The following is a 22,628-nucleotide window of genomic DNA, read 5'->3' on the forward strand; positions in this document are numbered from 1 at the left end:
TGATGCATGTAAAACCCATCCATGGCAATTACACAGAGCAGGACAGCTGCCAAGCTCCCGTATTTGCTCCCTGTCAGTAGATTTTATAGATACAAAGATATATATATCCACAGAGCTATTAATTTTTCCGATACCCACATCCTGAATGAGGGTAATATGTTTATCCTATAAAGTTAGTGACTCCATAACGCAGCACTCTGCTTTAGGGCAATTTTTCACGTTATTAACTTTCTTCCAGCACACACACAAAAAGAAAAAAACCTCTCCCCACCAAAAAAAGCCCACGGCGGAGCTGTGCCGAGACGCTGAGCACAGCTTGGCCAGAGGCAGGCACGACAAAACCTGGGAGGTGAAGCCCGAGAGATGAGGCACGACCCGAGGTGTGTGCAGGACAGCTGTTGGGACAGATGCTATTAAAATATGGGGTTATTTATGCTCCTTCCAGCCCACTCGACCAAAAAGCCCGGACAAGCCCCGCGGATGCCCATGCTCTCGTTGCCCCATTTCCTGGCTTCCCGATGGCTCTCCATTCAACCTGGCAGTTCAGCAGTCCAGCTTGCCTCAAGATTAAGATCTGCCTCATTTGCAGTTACATAATTAGCAATTACCCTAATTTCACTTACATTAAATTACTTTTTTTTTTAATAAACATTATCTTTTCTGACAGAAAAAAAAATAAAACGGCATGGGTCTGCTTTACAGAAAGCAGCAGCGTCATTATCCTCTTCTCAGATATAATGTCTAGATACTTTTAATGAAAATATTCATTATTGCTAATTTGCATCTCTTTCAGCTCTAGGAGAGAAATCAAATGAAGATGTCAAAACAGTGCCACCTCTGCCAGGGATAAAAAAGGAGACGTGGTGACCCCCAGCTCCCCCCAAACGTTTTGTGTGGAGGGAGAACGCAGCTGAAGCACACACCCTGGCTTATTTAAGACAGCCTCAAATTGTGAGATATGTTGAAATACAGACGTTAACCACGACGGTGGTAGTTTGTTTTGGTTTAGCAGAGACTTTTCCTGAAGATAAAGTACATCCCGAACGTGCTTCATGCTTGCTAGCAACAACACTTGTATTAGCAGGAGAAAATATATATTACACCTCTGAAATACATGCTTCGCTGAGCTCGCAGAGTGAAGCTAAAATAATCTTTTTAAAGCAAATAGGGATGAATACTTAAAAATAATAAAAAGTTGGTGAATATTCATTTGAACTCTTAAGCAAATTTGCCCTTGTCATATTTGCATCTCTCTTGTGTTCCCTGCCTGTGCAATGGGGTTTTATTAGCACGAACATCCACAGAAAGTGAATTTGAAGCCTGAATACCCATGGGAAATGAATTTTAAATTCACTCGCTGTGTGCAGTCACCCAAGAAACTTGATCATAATTGTTTATTATACTTAAATATTTATATTGTGGGAGAACTAGGTAGATAAAAGGGCCCTGCTGGGTGCTGCACAACCACTGCCTCCAACCACAGCCAGCACCAGAGGCGGCGTGTGATAGCTCCGGTCGGGCTGGGCAGCCTCGGAGGCGAAGGGACAGCCCAGACTTCAAGGTCAGGGACAAGGACTGGGCTGGAGGCATCAACCCGTTCCTGCAGGCCTGAAGTTTTGTCCTCCAAGAAGCTCTGAGGAAGGTGCGAGCTGTCTTCAAACGGCAGGAGCCTGCACAGGGTTGAGACGGATTTAAGGAATGGGAATTAGCTGGAAACATCCTCGCCAACGCTCTTTTCTTGTCTTAAATCCCATGTCGAAGGTCCAGCTTTCAGCAGGGAGCTCAGGTTTCCACGCTCGCAGGGCGTGGGGGGGTTACAATGGACTCCTCTATTTTCCACTCCACAATTTGCAGCCCTAAGTGCTTCAGAAAGCGACACCCACGGCTGCATGCAACCCCGCTGCCTCCTCCAGCAGATTCCTGCCTGGGGAGCAGAGATCCAAAGGCACTAAAAAAGGCCTCAGAACTGCCTTTTTTTTTTTTTTTTCCCCCTTGGCAAAAATGGGCTGCACTTTCTGCAATATGGGACCCTTTTTTTTTTTGGCTTGGTCACGAACGATCCATCTCCCGAAGACTTCCTAGCAAAGCTGTCTCTGGTTGAGATAGCACTGACCGTACGCTGGACTTTGCAGATGGCTCTTGCAAAATAGCAAATTAAACAACAAATACCTGCCACATCCTGGCACCCTGGCCGTGCAGCACAGCGCACGAGCCTGCAAACCGCGTCGCTGCACACCCAGCGCCTTTGGAGAGAGGGAGGAAGCACATCAAGAGCATGTTTTAAGGTTTAAATTCTTTCTTTCTATTGCCTGCTTCAGTCTGGAATGCACTGAGCGAGCAAATTTTTTATGATGATGGAGAAATAAGTGCAAGGTCAAATCCCTGCTGGAAACGGGGTAGGTTCTTAACATTGCACCCACGGCCCAGCACCAGCAAATTACCAACTATTACAGGCTGATGAACAAAAGGAGAGCTGAATTTGCAGCTCGGGTTACAGTAATAAGGATGCACAAGAGAGCGAAAATTGCATTAGCACATGCACGGAGCTCATGCATTTCTCTTCAGCTGGATTCAGAGCTACCCCTCGGAGCAGCGTCAGCTCTCCGTCAGCTTTCCCAGCCCGTACCTACGGCTCTGGCTTTTAATTACCACCACCACTGCTGTGTTCGGGTTGCTTGTGTCAATTTGCATTCACGACAGGCCACGGCGCAACAGTTGCCTGCTCCTCCATGGAAGTGGGAGGTGTTATTGACAGCCTAATCACACACCATCAGCAGTTACCAAACGTTTAAACCACCCCCAGGATGCTTGCAGGCAGGTAAGATGCAGCATTTCGCAGCGGTTCCTCTGAATGTCGGCCACGGAAAAGCCCTCGAAAGCTGTGATGATGCAAATGCGAGAAGCAGGAGAAGAATCTGAAGAGAAAACCCCAAAGAAACCCGGATGCTGTTGGAAACAAGCTGAGGGCGATAAGGTCAGCACAAGCTGCAACTCCACCAGGTAGCTCCTATAACAAAATTTGTGCCCAGCAGCCCAAAAACACCTACTCCAGGACAATAATAATTCTGCTGCTTGCATAGGAAGTCAAAGCTGTCTCATGGCTTGAAGTGGTTAAGTCCACGGCTTTTTTAAATGAGAGAATTAATGACACTGAACTTCACAACAAAAAATTAAAGGCGCCCCAAAGAATGTTCCCTTAATTGTAGCAGCCTGCTGCATTAAAGCTGCAAGAGGAAAATTCATTTACAATTCAGCTATTAAATTGCAAACCATTACCACTGCTTTTATGGCTTTATATTCCTCTAACGAATTTATTATGTAATTACTTCGCGCACCAGCACCATTTCTCGCAAGCAGAGTTGAAATAAGATGCCTTTTTCAAAATCCAAACAACTCCACGTTTTCCATGCGCAATTTACACAACCGGAGAACATTCCAGTGCAGTCCGCCTGGGGCATCTCAGCACGGACCCGAGGCTTTCAATTAAAAGCAAATACCCAAACTTGGACACTTTGGTGTGGAAGAGCCGGGACGAAGACCTGCATCCAGGACTGGTCCATGCTTTGAGATGGAAGGGGTAAAACCAGGCTGGATGGGAGCGGCTCCTGCAGCAATTTCCCCAGGAAATGCAACGAGCAGGGCTCAGGGCTTGCTCCGGCGACTCTCGGGGAGCCGGTGTTTTCCAACCTGCCGTGGATTGAGCCAATCCAAGTAGTCAAAATCAAATGAAATAAAGGCATTTTCTCGCTCTCATTTCCCACCTCTGCAAAATCAATCTGCAAATAAATTAGCGAACGCTCGGGCATAATGCAAAAAAAACGCATAAAGGGGCATTAAGCAGGACACGCACTTCCCAGGCAGAATGACTGCGTTATTGTTAGGGGATGCAAATAAATTCACATCATGCGCCTTTTCCCCCCTCTTTTTGTACCAGCCTCGTCACAAGGAGGGAGGTGGTTGGTCTGCGGCGCTGCCTGAGCCCTCGGGAGTCTCTCGAGCAGATTAAAGAGCCGATTATGCTGGATGGGGAGATGCAGCCAGCCTGCGCCCGTCGGGCTTTGCACAAACCCAGGTTAAACACTGGCCCCAGCCACGCCACCACCATGTAACCATCTCAGGGGGAGCAATTTTCTTCTCTCGTAGCATTTTCACCTATCCTGAGCCATCCGGGGGTGCTTTTCACCAGGGCTCTCATCGCACCTTGCACGTACCCTTAGGGGTGCGCTCGCACAGCGGTGCTTTGCTGAGCTGGGTTTAATGCACACGCAAAAGAAAAGGAAGGCAAAAGAACAAGATGTATTTTTTCCCCTAATCACCAATCCTTGCAGTTTTATTTATTTATTTAAAGGAGATCTTTGAGGGCTGATAACTAGAGAAAATGCAAAGCAGGGGGGCCTTCGCAAGTCACACAAAACCCCCTTTTCCGAGCCCTTCTCACTCTGCTGCAAGTCACCGGGGAGATTTGTGGGCTCTCCCTGCACCCCCTAAAGCCCCTGCAAGCGCCGTCACATACCCAGGAGGCATCTCCCCCTGCTCACACATCCCGAAGGGCTCCCTACAAGGGCTGCATGGCACGAGGTCGGGTGGGGACCAAGCCGGGGTAATTTATTCTGCTGGGTTTGGTGCGAGAGGAACGTGCTGGGAGAAAACGGGCTGCAAAGGGCAGGAGGGGGCCAAGGAAGCTGAGACCCAAATCTCCCCAGGCTGAGCAGGCTGAGAATTTGAGGTAGTTTTCCTTCCGAGGTCTGTCTGCATCACTGGACTGGGGGGACAATCAATAAGTGCCTGTACAGTGCGTGGGGAGAAGGGTGAAGCTGTAAAGCGGATTTCAGGCAGAGGCAGTGAATGATAAAGCAAGGAGGAGGATAACAGGGGAGAAAAACTGAAGCCTAAACTTCCCACCGAAAAAAAAACCACCAGTTTTTATAAAAAAAATAAAATATATACAAATAAATACCCAACTCCTGCCTTGTGCAGCAATGCTGCTGGATGAGATGGGTTATGAAATGTTTGGCTTTCACACTAGATGTCAAAAAAATATTACGCTGGATGCAGGAGCAGCGTGATGAGGTGAAAGGCAGCTTCTGGATGGGCTGCTAAGGTCAGGATGCAGGGGCGGATGCCACAGCAGATACTAGGACGATTAATAACGATTTCCCTGGTCACCCCGCTGGGGCAGGGCAGGCAGAGCACAAGGGAAGGGATTTGGTGCTTGGGGTACAGCAGCAGCAGGACCACGCACCTTGCGGCTGCCCCTCGGGTCCGTACGGCCCCCCAAACCTTCACCACAGCCGAAGTCCGAGCAGCGCTGAGCAATCCCCACTGCTGAGCCCTGCACCCCGATTTACGGCCACCAGCTCTCGGCGAGCACCGCGGATGGAGCCAGCGGTTGCCATGACGACTGCGGATTTTCTTGGAAATCCTGCAAAAAAGGAGAGCGAAGGCCCACGAACCCCCCAGGAGCAGCTCCCTCGCAGGAAGGTCTCGGCGCGACACGGAGACGCTGCGCTCCCACCTCCGGGCGGCCACCTGGAGCCTGGCAGGATGCTCCCAGACAGCCCCGCTCCCAAACACCTCGGCCAGTGCTCAGCAGCTCTTTGGCAGCTCCCTCTGCCAGACCCCAGCCCTTGGAGATCGCTGAAATAAGTGCAACTTCAGGGCTATCTCAGGAGGCAGCTCAACAGAGGCACCGTTTTTTAATTGCAGCCCTTCTGGCAAGGCATCCTCCATCGATGCATGATCGTAACGCACGGGACTGGCAGATGGGAGCACCAAAATTCAGCCTCATCCTTTGATATTTTACAACCTATTTTATCCCCTCACCAGCCCCGGGGAGCTGCTGGCGATCAATGACCCCATCCCTTTTAGTAGCAGGGTTGCACGGTACCAAAATTCAGACGGGCCGCTGCAGAGCCATTTGTATGCTCACAAGCAGAGCCCTTCCTAGGTGGATTTAAATAAAGTGGCTGGCAAAATCCCCGGTGAATATTTGGGATGAGGAACATATAGGAAACCCAGCCTCTGAAGCCATCTCGCAGCAACTTTTGTTCCCATGGTGACTAATGTTTGTGTTTGCATCCCTTCCGAGTGTTTCTATCAGATTTTCTTCATGGAACAGCTGTTACAAGTCATTTCACCAAGACAGATGATCCTGATAAGGAGCAAAGTTTCCATTCTACACAAATGCACATTTATTTAATAAAAATCCAAATAATTCCAACCCGGAAAAAAGAGACATGCTTTGAAAAATTGATTATCAATGTGGTAGCCTGATGGAAAGAGATTGAAGGCAGCCAGGGCAGCGCTGCTGCCTAATAGGAGGGTGATAACACCACAAGAGGAAATAAATAAAACAACTCCGAAAACGCGAGTAGCTTTATTAAATTTGGCTGTGATCTTTCCCCGCTTGGACCTCATGCACAAGCATTATAGGTAAAAACGACGTTCTGCTGATTGCAATGGGGCCAGCAACAAAAAAGGGGGGCTTCCTCCTGCTCCCAGCCTCCTAACTCCAAAAAATTTGATGAGAGTGGCCAGGGAAAGTGAGCACAGCCCAATCCATGGTTTTGGATGTAATAATCCAAGTTCCTCAGATGTCCCACTGCCGGAGTTCTTACATGATGGTCACAGAAGGGTTGAGGTTGGAAGGGATCTCTGGGGGTCATCTGGTCCAAACCCCAGCTTCCATTTCAACTCAGTGATTTTTTTTTTTGAGTATTCTTTTTTTTATTATTTATTTAAGAAAGGATGGCTCACGTTTAGCATCCTGGAAAAAATACCTGAGGCTTATTTTAGCCTCTTCAATAAAGCAGTTTCTGGCCAAGAGCTCAGAACATGAGCTCCCTTATTGGGTCTGAGCATGGACTGAGCCTCCACAGAGGCTTTGTGGGACCTGCAGCATTCCCTGGGCTGATCTGGTGTTAATGACAAGAGACTGGTACCGCGGTGGCCTCTGATATCTTCTGCCCGTTTTTTTTTTTCTTTGGAAAGATAAACGTGGCAGGGTCAGGGCACTCCTGGCAGGGCTGAAGGAGCTGCAGAGCCTCTGGAGATGGCACCTTGAGCTCCCGGCTGCCTCCCTCCTGCTGCTGGGCCATGTCTCATGCCTCTAGTAGTAAAATAAAGAATAAAAACCTGCTTTTGGATGCACAGCTTCAGGTAACTTCCCTGCCTCTCTTGCAGAAGACCTTGGCTTCAACAGCATCACCCGCTTCTGCACGGGGGAAGAGGTACGGGAATTGGGACAGCGCAGAGCAGAGCACCATGAAGGATGAGGGGGCTGAAGGAACAAAAGGGGTCAGTCTAGGAAAAATACAAGATAATCCCAGCGTTGTCCTACCTAAAGACTTCTTGAATTTGCCTTCACAATCCCATCACAGCCAGGATCCCATCACCAACTCCGAGCATTTACCAGCGCAGAGCAGCAGGGCTGTAGGGCCTCCTTTCCCAGGCTGATGCTTTCCTCCTGCAGCCTTTTTTTAAAAAAAAAGTTATTTTAAAAGCTCTGTGCTCACACAGCCCCTTACTGATGGTGAGCAGGGAACACCGTTCATTCACGCCACCCAGAGTGCCAGACTGGGGCACAAACCAGCAGCAGCCAGGTGCTGCTCCCCGCACAGAGCTGCCACGCACGGGCACCAGCGCGGGCTGCAGAGCTCCTTATCGCTTTCATCGCTCCTAAACACCAGCTCATCACGCTGCAGAACTCAAAACCTAAGGAAATGATTTCCATTTTTAGCCTCCTCCTCCTTAATTTGAAAACTTCCTGCGAGTAATTGAAATTCCTGCTTGGCAAAAGCCTTATCTACCGCTTTGTTTAGTCAGATTAAGAGAGATGGGGCCTGGCTCCAGTTTGGATGTGCTCAATATTTGTCTCTGCTTTCAGAAACATCTCTTACACTTCACATCGCACGAACTGCTTCAGCCTCCTGCCGGCTGCCGAACACATTGTATTGTTTTAATCAGAAGCCAGAACCGTGCCGAAAGCCAGCCTAACGTGGCACAACAGGCAAGCTGGGCTCGCGGACGCCTCCAGCACGACGACGCAAGCCTTCCCCTTCTGTCTTCGTGCCTCAAGTCAGGTACACCAGGTTCTCCTGCCATCAGGGCCTGAAAGCGTGGCAGCTCCTGTGCTTCCACTGCACGTGGGGATCGCCCAGGTTCTCCAGCCTGCCTTTTCCCACTTGTGCCACGCTGCAGCTTGGCTTTGCCACCCCAGCTACACGGCTCAGCGGGTCGGGGCTGGTGATGCAAACGCCTGCAGCTCCCACGGGTTTCCCCCTTCGGCACTTCCCTAAAACCAGGCTGCGTGCTGTGTTCGAGCATCACTCCTGCCTCAAAACATCAGAGATGCAAAGCCTGCTTCTTGCTGCCCTGCAGGAGGTGACTGCAGGCAGAACAGGGAAACACCAAGGTGCAGCTGCTCCCAACGCACTCCCACCTCCTCCTCTGTGCCATCCTGCACACAACAAGGGTAGGGAACACCGCCTGCATCCTGCTGCCTCCTTGGAGGCTGCAATTATTTTCTATTTTTCCCCGTCAAAACAATCCTGGTTTGGAAAAGCACCTTGGTTCGGGCACGCTCTTGGCTGCACTCCCCAGGAGCTAGGTCTGGGACACCCGAGACAGAAAACCTCCTCCTAGTCACCTCCTGGCCCAGGGGAGACATCCACAGACAAAGCACGAGGCTGGTGATGGAGCAGAGCCGGTCACAGGCACCACCACATCCCCAGGAAGACGCTTGGATTTCTGTACTGTCTCAGAAATTCTACCTAACCTTTCTCTCCCAGGATTCAAGCCAATCAAATCGGCAAGATTGAACCAGGTACAGAACTAGGACGAGAGAAGGATCCGCTCCCATGTTTCAGAACTACTTAATTTATAGCCTCTCATTATATAAATTATTAAGGAAGAGAAATACCCACTGCCTCCCAACCATCACCACATCCACCTGACTCTCCGAATGGATTTACCAGTGCCAGGGGCAATCTCATTTTCTAGAGAACCTGTTTTACTGCTGAATACTCCAAGCCAGTCTATGGCTGATCGCTTAAATAGGCTTTTACCAGGCAGCACGGCTCATTTCCTTTGGGCACCCTGCAGCAGCCTCCGCGCGTGGGTGGGAGATGGGGAGCGTTGCAGCGAGCCGAGCATCCTTGTCTCCTGTCCAATTAAAATGGTGATGAATTCCAAATGGCTACCATTTGCCAAGATGCTTTAAAAGTTGTTAATTTTCAATAATTACAGGCTGCTTCAGATTTGATGGATCAGGAAAAATATTGCACCCAAGGCTGAGCTATTTCATGAACGGGATAAAATATCCTTGTCCTCCAGGCATCGATGAGGGGAGAGGTGCTGGAGTGCCCCCGGCAGCCTAAATTCTGCTCAGCGAGGCTTAAGGAGCTGAAGGCACAATAATCAAAAGCTGTCCAGGACATTTCACTGTCTAATCAATAGCTCGCGATGGTTCCTGATGAAAGAGTGGTAAAACCTCTGATTTATCCCTGCAGCCCGGAGAAACCTCCAGCAACTCCATACAAATGGCGTACATTGATTTATTGCAACATACCTAATCTGTATGTACAAACACACAAAGGGAAAGGTTGATCCTGAGGCATTTACACAGGGCATCGATCCCTGGTTTTTTAACATACCACCCTGCTCACCCACCCAGAAGATCAGCAGGCACACGGTGCCCTGAGACGGATGTGTTGGGAAGGAAGGGATGGGGAATTCGAGGCCTGATCCCATAAATCTGACTTTGCAGTCACTCATACGCAAATAATTTGAGCTGCTCAGTTTATGCCAGGAAGACCAAGGAGGGATTGGAATACGGTTTTTAAGGACTTTCACAGGAAAAAAAAAAGGTGAATCAGGAAGCAACGGCCAGGTGGTGAAGCCATGCTGGCTACAGAGGATAAACCATCCCTCCTGGGGGATCTCCAGGCACATGGGCAATGCATGCAGACATGAGAAAACTGTCGAAAAAAAGTGTCAGACCAAATAATCCCATGATTCACTTTTTTTTTTTAAACCCTAGGGCAGATCATCTTTAATACTACTTATTAACATTCATTGATATCCAGGATGCTTATTACTGCATAGCGGAAATAATTCTTATTGGGGAAAGGACAACCACAGAGTCCCCAGCCTGCAGGCAGCAAGACCGGGCTGTTTTGGCTATTAAGAAGCATACTCAATTCATGCAAGTTTTACCTTATAACTTACTGGGTGTGATGAGGTTATCTATTCCTGCTCAGAGAGGAAAGTCCTGCTGCACTGAACGGAGAGATGCCGAAAGTTAGCCTCAGAGAAGAAATTGGCAACTGGTGCTGGCAGCCAGGAATTGCCCTGCTGCACCCAAATACTCGGAGTCAGGGCGTTCACAGGCTGTGGGGTTAATGGCATTTTAACAGTTTCTCACTGAGGGGGATTTTCTGGATAAAAAGCCTTCTTCGGCTGTAATCAGCAGTTTTCACATGTGCTTTTTGTGCAACAGCAGCGCGTATCTAGAAACGTGTAATTGGCCAAATTATTTACTTGGGAGAACAGTAACAACGCCGGAGGTGAGAAATAAATATTTAGGAACATATTTTGAGCTTTGTTTTGCCCCATTAGATTGAATCTCATGTGGTCCACCGAGTCAATAACTACAACTTAATAGCCTCTTAGTACTTACACAAAGGAGATTTTTTTTTTTAAAAGATCATTATGAACTAATGACCTAAACAGTTTCATTACCGAGTGTTCTTACACCATAGGATGCAACGTGCTTGGAAATGATGATTTTTATACTTCAGATCGATAGGATTTGTTATAGTAGTTTAAGAGAAGAAAAAAAAACCACTCCCAGTGAGATGAGATTTGGCAGGAAGAAAAGACCTGTGGCACCTGGGTGATCCCACCAGCATGTGAGAGCTGCTTCTGTTCCTATACTGGAATTCTCCCCTTGCAGAGGTGGTTCCCAAATGAGACACCGTGGCCCAAGAGGTCACAAGCCAAGAAATGCAACCAGCAACGTGGTGGCCAGCAAAAAATAATGGGAATGAAAAGGTTAGTTTCAATTAAAAGGAGGAAACTCAACTTAAAAGAGCCCTGCAAGTCATTTTTTTTGGTGAGAAAACCGGTTGTTCATCCTGAGGGAGCAGGCAATGGCTTGCTTTGCATCCTTGGAGTCACAACCTTACGCCGAGAGAAGCCAAGCGGAGTGGGGAGCGATGCTGAGGACCAAGCAGCTCGCTGCAGTGCGCAAACCAAGGCTGAGCTCCGGCGAGTGGCACCATGCCGGGGCTGAGGCTGCTGCGAACACACAGCAGCGGATGCAAGGTGCTGTCAAAACCAACCACAAAGCCACCTTTGAGAGTTCCTTCTCTTGAGAAAGCAGAAATGAAAAGCAACAGACAGCAGCCCGACGGTTTCTCTCGGCTCGCTTTACGCTGCCTGCTTCCCCTTCATTAAACTGATGGCTGGTGTTCGCCAAGCTGATGCAGAGCGAGGGCAAACAAAGGATTAGGCAGGGCACACGAAGCCTTCACCAGGAGTATTATTACCACCCCTGTGTATACACGCTCGCTCCCACGTCCCCCAGCGTGCCTCCACATCTCGTCCAGTGGAAGGCTTCTGTTAGGGACCAGCAGGGCAGGAGGTACGAGGAAATCCCAATTGCTTCCCAGGCTGGGCACCCAGTGGCACAGTGCTCAAGGGGGCACGTTAACACTCCGTGCTCACTTGGCTTCAGCCACACGTGTTCAGTGCCCACCAGAAAAAAAACACTGAGGCCATCTGCTGCAGCACATACAGGACCATTACTCGTGTCCATCAAATCCGTGACCTGCTCCACCAAACTACTGCTCAGCGTACCAGACATCCTGCTGGTTTGTCCAGAATACCTCAATGTTAATGCTAATTTTCTAAGCCAAAGATGTGTAAATCTCTCCCCCCTATTTTACTACTTTTAGTTTTGTTCCTCTGATCTTCTGTGTGCTTTTTGAAATCAGGTGAGCACGAGAATCTCTACTGGCCTCTGTGGGTCTCTCTCTCCATGCAGCTTGTCTCAAGTACCAGTGATGCATCCTTTTACACGACGCGTGTAGCACAATAAAGGTGAAAAACAGCAAGAGCTCTTATGGCATCCTTCCCCACCTGCTTTAAATTCCATCCACGCTTCCAGCCAAAGGAAGAAGTCTGTCTGTGCTCAGGAGTCTCCCAAGTCAAATCTCAGCCTAGGAAAAACGGGCAACCGGAGCGTTCAGCTTCTCTGGGAGGCAGAGCTCAGCTCTTGGGCAACTGCTAATGGACTACAGCTGTCCAACCCAAGCAACAAGGTGCTGGGAGGCTCTCTTGCCAGATAAAAGCAGGATGTTGTGAGCAGTTTGGGCCAGGGAAGAATGAAGCGGAGCAGCTCAGTGCCATGACTGCTCTCATGCAGACAGAGCACCCAGACCAGTGCTTTACAAGTCATTACAGTGTCACGGCTGCGTGCTAGCAAATAGGTGCAATTGGCCTGGTAGAAAATTAGGTGTTTAGAGAAAATTGCACTCAGGCAGATTCTCTCAAAGTGTAGGTTTTCGTGTTTTTTTCCCCATGCATTAGGATAGAGGGGGACTGAGGATGGTAAAGCCAACACGAGCCACATGCTGCTGGTGCTGCAGGGGTAGCTGCCACCAAACAGCGAACCCCTTCCATCCAGGCTTGCCACGAGGCTATGTAATATTTGAACAGCTCCTTCCTAACCACCCCATTCACCCACAAATTAAATAGAAGTCACATTGCAACACCACACATTAATCACATCTATCGTGGTCGTGCCTAGGAAGCACCTCTGAGACCCCTCTTCCTGCTGCACATTGTATAGAAAACAGAAGCCCTGGTCCCAAATATTTCAGAAGCTAACGGGGTGCGAAGAGCTGAGCAGATGAAGGGGATTAGTGGCATGCCAGCAGAGGCTTGGTATGTGCACAAAAGCACAAAGCACCCACAATCACACTGGGGTTCAAGCCCCAAGTGATGCAGGCTCCCAGGAACAGCGAGGTCACCCCATCCCCACAAACCCTCAAGGCTACACAGATCCCATTTATTAGAGGTGCCAGCCACTCCCAGGGCCCTTGGGAAGAGGGTTTTAGTGTGGGGGTGCTCGGGTTATGACCTGAATTCAACACCATGGTTTTTTTTGTTTGTTTGTTTTAAATCCTTTGATAATAAGTAGATGAATTTATTCTGTACATTCATCTCCCCGGGTCCTCGAGGCCCTCAGCTCCCATGCCTTCCATTTCAGGTGTGACTTTCACTCACAAAACAACCTGACGTGATGATTCCCAAAAAGTTCCACCCAAATTTCACCAGAGGAGGAGACTTTCTCCTGCTGGGACCCAGCTGGTGAATGCAGAAGGATGCTTTCTGTGCTCGAGAGGTGCACAGGGCAGGTGAGCTCCACAAACAGATTTATCTGGGTAAATAACGATGCAATGTCAGGAGCTTTGTGAAAAATATGAGAGGATGAGTCACTGTGAGGATTAGAGCCTAGAACCAGGGAACAGACAAATATCCCTGCATGGCAATGACTTCCCTCTATCTTTTTTTCCAGCTCGTTCTGTAGTCACCCTTAATAAGGGCATTGGAGAACGCGGCAGCCCATACAGCTTTAGGATCAATTAAAAAAAATAATTAAATAAATTCAGAGCCTTCCCTGTGCCTCAGCCACAACCAGTCCAATTCTACTGCACATGGCCTGGATGAACCTAACCAACCTCATGCCTCTGCTTTAAGACGCTCCATGTTAATTTGTTATTTCCTAGAAGAACTTTAACCCAGGAAGACAGATTAATAGCCAGGACTTACTTAGGAAGCATGTGAAGATGCAAGGGCTGCTTTGGCTGCTAGCCACGTTATCCTGCAACCCGGTGTTTCTCCAAGGAGCTGCTACTTTCAGCATCAGGCAGCCAACCCCCACGGGTGACATTCCTTGTTACCCATTAGCTACCTTTGCTCCTCTCACGCCTTACACTTGGGTCGTGCTTCCAACAAGGAAGCCTTCCAGACTTTTAAAACTAGTTCCTTCTTCACAGAGCTACACATGTATTTGTTTACTTGCACATCCATCCCACCCCGTAAAGCAGACTGTTTTGTATAAAAAGTGTAAGCCATGTTGACACCCGAATGCTGTTGGAATAATCAGATTTCACTTGACAGAAGTGACTGCAGCTCCCTGTAGCAGCTATTTAAAACACGCAAAACAAGCCTGCTGAATATGGCACTGCTTTGGAGGTTTTGCTGTCTGCAGCACTTGCTGGGGAGATGCAAGTGGCTGGGAGCAGAGGGTTGCACATGCCTGTCAGACGAGCATGGCCAGGAGCAGAGGGAAGCCTTGCCCAGCCCCACGTCACCTTGGGTTCGCCCTCACTGCTGCCTCCTCCTCAGCCCTTCGCAGGGCACTGTTTCATCCCATTGCTTTTGCTGCTCCCGAAGGGCAGCATCGAGGGAGAGCCACAAACTTTAAGCCTCTCACTTTTGTCAGCTGTGCTTCAGGAAGTCCTTGCCATCATGGTAGCTATGTCAAACCAATGGGAGAAGGGGAAAAATAAATAAAATCAAGTCACAGTTTGCCACATGAAGTAACTGGGATGGGGAGCAAGGGCCGACCATTCCCTTCTGGCCCACAGCAGCAGTAATTCCTGTCTGCCCAGCCAGCAGGGCAGTAACTCAAGTTGACCCAGCTTTCTGCCATGCCCCACAAATATGTTAAATCTGAGCAGGACACAGCATGGACAGGATTGCACAGCCCGCACGAGACAGAACCACAGAACTGTAGGGGTTGGAAGGGGCCTCCAGGGATCACCGGGTCCAGCCCCCTGCCAAAGCAGGGTCCCTAGAGCAGGCTGCCCAGGGAGGCGTCCCGACGGGCCTTGAATATCTCCAGAGAAGGAGACCCCACAACCTCCCTGGGCAGCCTGTCCCAGCGCTCCGTCATCCTCACCGTGAAGAAGTTCTTTCGCATGTTGGGGCGGAACTTCCTGGGCTCCATTTTGTGGCCATTGCCCCTTGTCCTGTCCCCACAGACACTGAAAAGAGGTTGGCCAAATCCCTCTGTCTCCCACACTTCAGGTATTTATAAACATTGATAAGATCCCCCCTCAGTCTTCTTTTCTCCAGGCTGAACAGACCCAGGTCTCTCAGCCTCTCCTCACAGGGGAGATGCTCCAGGCCCCGTACCATCTTTGTGGCCCTCCGCTGGCCTCTTTCCAGGAGATCCCTGTCTTTGTTGTGCCGGGGAGCCCAGAACTGGACACAGTGCTCCAGGTGAGGCCTGACCAGGGCAGAGTAGAGGGGGAGGATCACCTCCCTTGACCTGCTGGCCACGCTCCTTTTAATGCCCGCCAGGATCCCGTTGGCCTTCTTGGCCACCAGGGCACACTGCTGGCCAACCTGTCATCCACCAGGAACCACCACCACCCAGGAGCACAACAAGGGTGGCTTCCCTTCAGGGAGCCCCTGCAGCCCCTGGGTTGTCTCGGCATGGTCGGAAAAGCGCACAGGACCTCATGTGAAGGATTTGAGGGCGTTTTCTCACAAAAAGGCACTGTGTGCATGCAGGATGCTGCTTTTGGTCCTGCAGGGCAGCAGGACTGGGAGGGAGGGGAGCGGGGACTTCTCACTTTGCCTCACTTCATCAAAAAAAAAAAAGTTAATGAAATGTGTGATTTTCTATGTAATTTCTGCTCTACAGCCAGAATCCCACTTCTGATTAAGTCTATTCACTTGACAATTCTCACAAGATCTCTGAGGAATCAATACTTATTACCCAAAGAGCTGCAGCCTCTCTAAAATCAGTGCTAAAGGAAGCGCAAGCTTCTTCCTGCACAACACAGCTCGGTAGATGTTTCTTCTGCAAGGGCCTCTAAAAAGCCATTAAAGGCTCCCAGGAGAGCACTAATCATTTTCTGCTTGTCCTTATCCGCTTAATCCCATTGTAAAGGTTTGTAGCATGAAAGGCTGCCACTCATAATCCCAAGCTCAGATGGAAAGCTGGAATAACAAGGACATGACAGCTAGGAGGGGAAGGAGGAACATGTTGCTTACAATGCCTGGACACTTGCTACAATTTTTTTTTCCCAATAATTAAAGGAAGGAGTAAGATGGAGAATCTCCAGAAGCACAGGCAGGAGGAATACAAGTTCTAAAGACGTGACAGAGGTTACCTGAAAATGCCATGCTCAAGATCACCCCTCTTCACCTTGGTGAATAGGAAACCTGGAGCTGATTTCAGCTCACAGGGACAGAAATGTTTGTCCTCAATAGTCTTGTCACTGCACCTCATAAAACATTTTGAAGACTTCTGGGGATTTTACGAGCCCTGCCTGTGCTTCAGCAGAGTCCAGGTGGACAAGTGCTGATGCACCCATTCTGCAGCCACAGCAGGGGCAGCCACCAGGCTCCTTGCCCCATGCCACAACCACAGACCCAACTGTGGACTCTGCAACACTCAGGGCTTGTCTCAAACTCTGAACCGAGTTAAAAGATGCTCTGCTAACAGCTTATTCAGTGGAAATCTCATTACCTAGAGCTTTGCCAAGAATGTATTCAAAAGAAAGCCTTCACAAGGATCTCTGCCAGTAGTTCATTGAAAAGGAAACTGTTACAGAATCAGACACTGTCTTATTCCAGTGGAAACCTAACAAAGAACAACTTCGCCAATGATAGGGGAAAAAAATCCAAGGTCACCCCTGCCCTAACAAAATAAGACCTCTAACAGGCTAAAACTAGGAAATAAATTAAAAGTTATTTTAAGCTTAGAGAAGCACTAGCCCACTGCCCACCAAATGAAATCGGTGTTTTCATGCACCAGCAATGCAGTTAAATGTAAAAAAAAAAAAAAAAATAAGAATGTATATTTGGAGTTTAAAACAAAAGTTTGCAACCATTTTTCAATTTGTGGATCTCGGCAATTCTCCATCAGCATCACAGAATCACAGAGGTCAGAAAAGACCCTTAAGATCATCAAGTCCAACCATCACCTAACGCTGCCACATCCACCACTAAACCATGTCCCTAAGCTCCACGCCCTTCTTACTCACATCCTAAAGACCCCGTAAAGGAGCCCCAAAGCTCCCAGGCATTTGCAAACCTCAATTTGAAGCCCAGCAGCGGAGATCTGCTCAGTGCTGCCTGCGTGCCCAGCATTAGCACAAGCAGGACGAGTTTTCACACCACACGTCCCCATACAGTGCTCTGGCACTAGTCCTTAGCCCTGGCTGCTGCCCTAGCCAAGGGAAGGGAAGCTGTCCCTCTCCTCCCTGCCATCCCTCCTGCTTTCAGCCAAGATTGCGTCTTTCCACTTGCCTGAGATGTTTCACTACAGTGAGCAGAAGCTAAGGAACAAAAATGAGAAATTACGATACCCAAGAGAAGCACTATTATTTCATAAATAACTCACAAGCAACTTGGCAATGGGACGTTCCAGTGGATTTGTTTTCTGACTCTATAACTATCTTTCCTTCTCCCCCCCAGCCCTTGCAAGTGACCATCTGACTCCCATTGCTCTCACCTGACGGTTCCTACTTAATGCTTGCATGATGCAGTCAGACATCCAGAAAAGAGCAAGCATTAGAACAAGGACTAAGAGAGATTTGGTTCTGAAAAACCTAGGTTACTTATATCTGAGTTTAATAGAGATGTAGCTGTTACAACCAGGCTATCCTTTACTGCGGAAATGTGGAAGAAGCTCTGATTTTGTTTTATCACTAATAAATATAAGCTGGTTCTAATTTTGACAGTGGGGAAGAAAGTCAAGGCTTAACTTTGCCCAAGCAAAGCTCAGGCTGGTTTCCCTTAAAGACACTTTCTTGAGGCAGCATAACTCCAACACTCTGAAGCAATTTAGGATTTTGTTTAGCTCAGACATGAAGAACTCAAGGTTTATTTTCTGAATAAAATATTTAAAGGCTTGAGAATGCCAAACCTTTCTACACAGGCAAAACAGGAGCAGTTGCACAGATAAAGATCTCAGCTTATTGCAAGCACATAAATACCTGCTTTTATCTGGACACCCCGCTGTAAATACTAGCGGCGCAAGCATGTTTACTGCTGCGCCATGAGCCAGCTGCATCGGTGGCACCATGACACGAGGAGCAGGGAGGTCTCAGGTGCCAGTGCCACCTCCTGCCCTGAGGCAGGGGGACCTACAACCAGCTGTACCACCCAAGGGCCCTACAGCCTCCAGAGGTACCACGCCTGGGTCCCACCATCCTGACGGTCAGCGGATTTTCCCCTAAAACTCAGCCCTGATGCATCCCGTGACAAACACCACTGAGCAGTGACTTCCCACAGAGCACTCTTGCTCTCTGAGAAGGGTATTTGCTTTTTCTCCTAGCAACCACATCGCATTGCTGAGCCATACTTTTTATTGTGATCCGTGACAGACCCTAAATACTTGTAGCACATGCTTCTGCCAAGTTTACTATTCCCCATTTCACAGCTCTGATCTGTCCTTCCTAGGAGGAAGGCTCTGGTACCCTTTATCCTGAATTCCAGCCTGCGCAGAGCAGCAGTGCAATTAGCCAAGTTGCATCTGAGCTGCTGTCCTGCCTTCCAGAGTGCTCGCAGCCTCTTCCACCCTCTATCATTTGCAAGCTTTGTAACAGTATCATCTGTTATATCACCCAAATCATTAATGAAAATAAATGGTGAATAGACATAGATCCTGGAGAGACCCATCAAAAGCCAGGCTGAGCATGAGTAATAATAACCTGCTTGTATTTCTGGTAATAACATCTCCTGTGAATACAGTGATATCCAACCTGCTGCCAAATAGCTCAGGATCACAGAAACAGGGCTTCATTTTTTTTTGTTTTACTGAAAGAAATAAAGCTTTCAGCCAGACAGGAAAACTGCAGTCATTTTGCTTAACGAAGCAACACCAATATGAAAAATTAGGGCTGGGCCTCAAAAACACAAGGATTCCAACATACCTCAGATGAGGCACGAGCTGCACAAACACCAGAGCTGAGCAGGGACCTCCAGGAGGTGTTGCCTGCATTACAACACAGTCCCAAAAGCACCCCGGCTCCTCTGCTTTTATAGCAAAGCCTTTTTCTGCCCATCTCCCAGGGAGCAGCTGCAGCACATTCCCATGGTTTCCAGCTGCAAGCAGATCTCACCTGCTGGCTGGGCGGACTTCAGGAAAATTACCATGAGGGGCTTGATTGAAATTGCTGGTAGCCTGCCTCCAAGCCTCAGGAACAAGTTCTGTGTTTTACAGTATCGAGAAGATGCATCGTTAACTGTAACATCAGGCAGGTCACCGGTGCCAATACTTTACAAACTGGGGATAGGAGGCCTCCAACAAGGCTGAAACAAGGAGCAGGGGGAAATAAGAGAGGACGGATGTCTGCAGGACTGAGGATTGAATTTTCGCAGCTTGGATCGCCTCATCCCGTTTTGTAAACCTCTTCCTGCAGGATCTGAATGTCTGAACTTCTCCTGGGCTGCAGCCTCCTTAGATGAGCAGATATACCAGCAAGCTGTTAGCACCAACTCTCGCAGAAGTTTTTAGTGTTAAAGCTAATGAGGCACTGTGCGACCAGCTGCTGGGATGTGCTCTGAGCTGAAGCTTCAGTCCTCGTTAGTGCTGACTTGTTGCACACTTTAAATGGATGACTGGAGCAGGCTACCCACGGACTCGGTGTCCTCACCTCGCCCAGGAGGGTTGGGGCAGGTTTCCCTTGCAGGCAAAGGTTTCTTCTGGCTGCAGATGTCCCACTGTGCCTCCCCCTGTGCTTGCAGACCGCTGACCTGAGCGAAGGGACCCCGGAGCACCTTCAGGAAGGCTCAGCTGCCCTGTGCCACCTCCTCTGAGGCACGGTGCCTCCTTGCAGAAGGCTGGGCAGGGCAGCAAAGCATGGTGAGAGGACGATGCATATTCATACTCATATTCTTTCGGTGTCAAGGCCACGGGCGTGATCTGAAATTCAAATCAGGAGAGAAGATGCACTTCTCCAGGAGGAAAATGAGGGGCTCGAGCCCCCTGCTGGGATGCGAGCAGTTTCCCACCCTGTCCCCGCACCCGTTGCAGGTCCCCCTGCCCAGCAGCTCTGGTTTGAGCGCTCCTCAGGCTCCGGCTTGCACACAGAAGCAGACAGGTTGCAGGTGGCTGTATTCATTAACGCACTTTCAGTGCCATGAACTCACCAGGGAGAAGTTGCTATAGAAGCCCAGCTATTTCCAAAGGTGCTGTTAGAGAAAACATCTTTTCAGGGAATTTAAGAGCCGACGTGCAGGTGAGAGCCAAAGGGGCTTTTCAGCAGGATGAGATTCCCAGCAACAGAGCTGGGAACAGATTCCAAAAATCTGGATTCCCCCGCTGCCACTCCTACGTGAGGGCATGCTGCTCTGCCGAAGGATTTCTGATTTGCAGCTACCAAGCCGTCTGCTAAATCACATTAAAAGGACAATGGTGCATGAATCCAAATGCTACTGAGTATTACTTTTGTATTTCTTGACCCCCTGCGTGGGGTCCAGACCTTGCTTTTTAATGTAACTGTGTACTATTGCTCTGATGGCAAGGCAGGAAAAAATACTCCAGCACCACCAGCCGAGTAGTTTTCACTTGCTTTGGCTGTGACAATCCATTTTGCTGTGGCATCTTCTGGGAGCAGGGGGAATTTTGTCTCAAACTGACTTATATTTTCCCTTTATGAGCCCTTTTGCATATCTTTTGTCCTCCCCATCAAGGAGACGTAAAGGCTGCAAAATGATTAATGGTTGCTATAACAATATACTACGAAAACCCATCAAGTTAAAACAAAAACGACACGGCGGTTTTCCCAGCAGCAGCTCAGGGCTGCAGGGATTTCAGGATGCATCCACCAGCCCCAAGTTTTCTGCACCCCTGCAGAGGAAGCAGAGTACCTGTGGCAATGTGGAAGCTTCTGCACCTCATTTTGCCGGCACAGCTGGTGGGGAGACCACCTTCATGAGGAGCCAGGAGGGCACTGAAATCCAAGGAGGAAATGTTCTCTGCCCTTTGTTGTCTCCCTGCTGCCTGCACGAGCTTCATCTTCAGCAGGTGCCAAAACACGATGCTCACCAAAGATTTGCAGAACGCCGTGCCAGTGTAGACGTGTACGTGGATGTTGGGATGTGCCTGGCAGCATCGGGGTCCTCAGCCGGGCTGCACAGCCCTGCCTCAACGCTTCGGATACTGTCGTGCAATGGATGCAGGCGCAATGGGAAGCAGAAGAGCAAATTGCTCCATTGAAACTAAACAGGGGTTTGGCAACCAACCACCAAGTCTTTAATAGCTGATTAAAAATAACTGCGATGCTGCCAAAATTACCGACAAAAATTGACACTCCTGGGCTGGTTGATGGCGATACGCGAGCGAGCAGCACGAGCACCCCACGCCCTTCACCTCCAAGCCGCGTGCGAACCACGTTCATTGCAAACAACTTTGTTAGCGGCTCAGCTGCACCTGAGAGCACCTAGAAAGAGGATTTTCTCCCTGGCTGGAGGAAAACACCCATGGGAGTTTTAAAAGATGAGCAAATTGTTTGAACTGCATAAACCAAAGACCTACTGACCCTGCCAGAGACGCTCCTCACCACTCAGACAACTGCGGGCAACTCTGCTGCTGCACATGCCATCAGGACTTCATACCCCGTTCACGATCTGCTGGCAAAGAGATGACACGCCGTATTTGATCTAAAGTCACGGAAGCAGGGAAAAAAGACATTTTTAGACTACTTAGCATCATAATAGAGCCAAAGAGGCCAAAAATATCCTGTGCTGCAAAGAGGCAGAATTAAAAATTCTCCTCACAGCTCGCTGTGAAGTGGCTCTTAGCGATTTCTGACGCTGCTGGAAATGGATTAGGAAACGCTTCGTGTGCTCTCCTTGCCAGTGCGATGCCACCTGTTCAGCACGGGGCGCGTAGCAAGGCGTTGGGAGGGCAGGTATTGCACAAAAGCAGCTTAGCCATGGGGCACCAAGCACCTGGGAGAATTGAGGCTCTGCTCGTGGGTTTTGATGTGGCTGGGATTATCCGTGGTGGCTGTTCCAGAGGTGGAAAGCCAGGCTCTGATCCCGGCGGACGGCTCTCCACATCGCTTCAAGGGAAAATCTGAAGGACTTGAGTGCTTTCTGGGCCAGCTGCCTTATCTCCCCGCCATGGGTTGCCTCTCCAAACGCCGTGCTTGGTTGGCGTGAGGAAATGCACGCTTCTGCTGCTTCCCCTATTAAAAGCCACCAGTTTTAAGAGCGACTAACCTGGACTCTTCCACAAATTTTAAAGGAGCTCCAGGCAGACCGCTTGATTACTGGAAAAGGGCAAAACACTGGAAGATGGACTATTAAGAGCTAGACAAAGAAAATCAGCTTCGGGATCCCTTGCAGCCAGGAACAGCTGCCACATGCCATGCTGCTCCTCAAGCCGTGATCAAACACATCCCAGGTAGTAAATCCAGCACTAATCCTGCTTGGAGCACAGAGCACCAAAATGCTGATACGTTCCTGGAACTCGGCAGGAAAAAGCCAGTTTTTCAAGCCCTATTTCTTAACTGAAAGCCAGCTGCCCACATGGTGAGGTGGGAGCCCCTCCAGGCTGTCCCCCTCCAAGACAACACCACCACCCAACCTAT

The 22,628-nt window shown here is 49.2% G+C and overlaps 1 protein-coding gene and 1 long non-coding RNA gene across 3 annotated transcripts in view; both read right to left on the bottom strand.

Annotated features, from left to right (window-relative positions):
* KAZN (kazrin, periplakin interacting protein) overlaps positions 1-22,628 on the bottom strand; it is a 185,230-nt gene that overhangs the window by 73,786 nt on the left and 88,816 nt on the right. The gene's annotated exons all lie outside the window — the stretch shown is intronic.
* LOC308181226 lies at positions 6,931-21,665 on the bottom strand. Its single transcript, XR_013941373.1, has 3 exons — positions 18,963-21,665; positions 7,340-7,472; positions 6,931-7,108 (listed from the first exon to the last, which is right to left on the bottom strand). It is a non-coding gene; the product is annotated as an uncharacterized lncRNA (long non-coding RNA).

Source organism: Anser brachyrhynchus (assembly GCF_964034855.1).
Source record: "Anser brachyrhynchus genome assembly, chromosome: 21".
Taxonomy (NCBI): Eukaryota; Metazoa; Chordata; class Aves; order Anseriformes; family Anatidae; genus Anser; species Anser brachyrhynchus.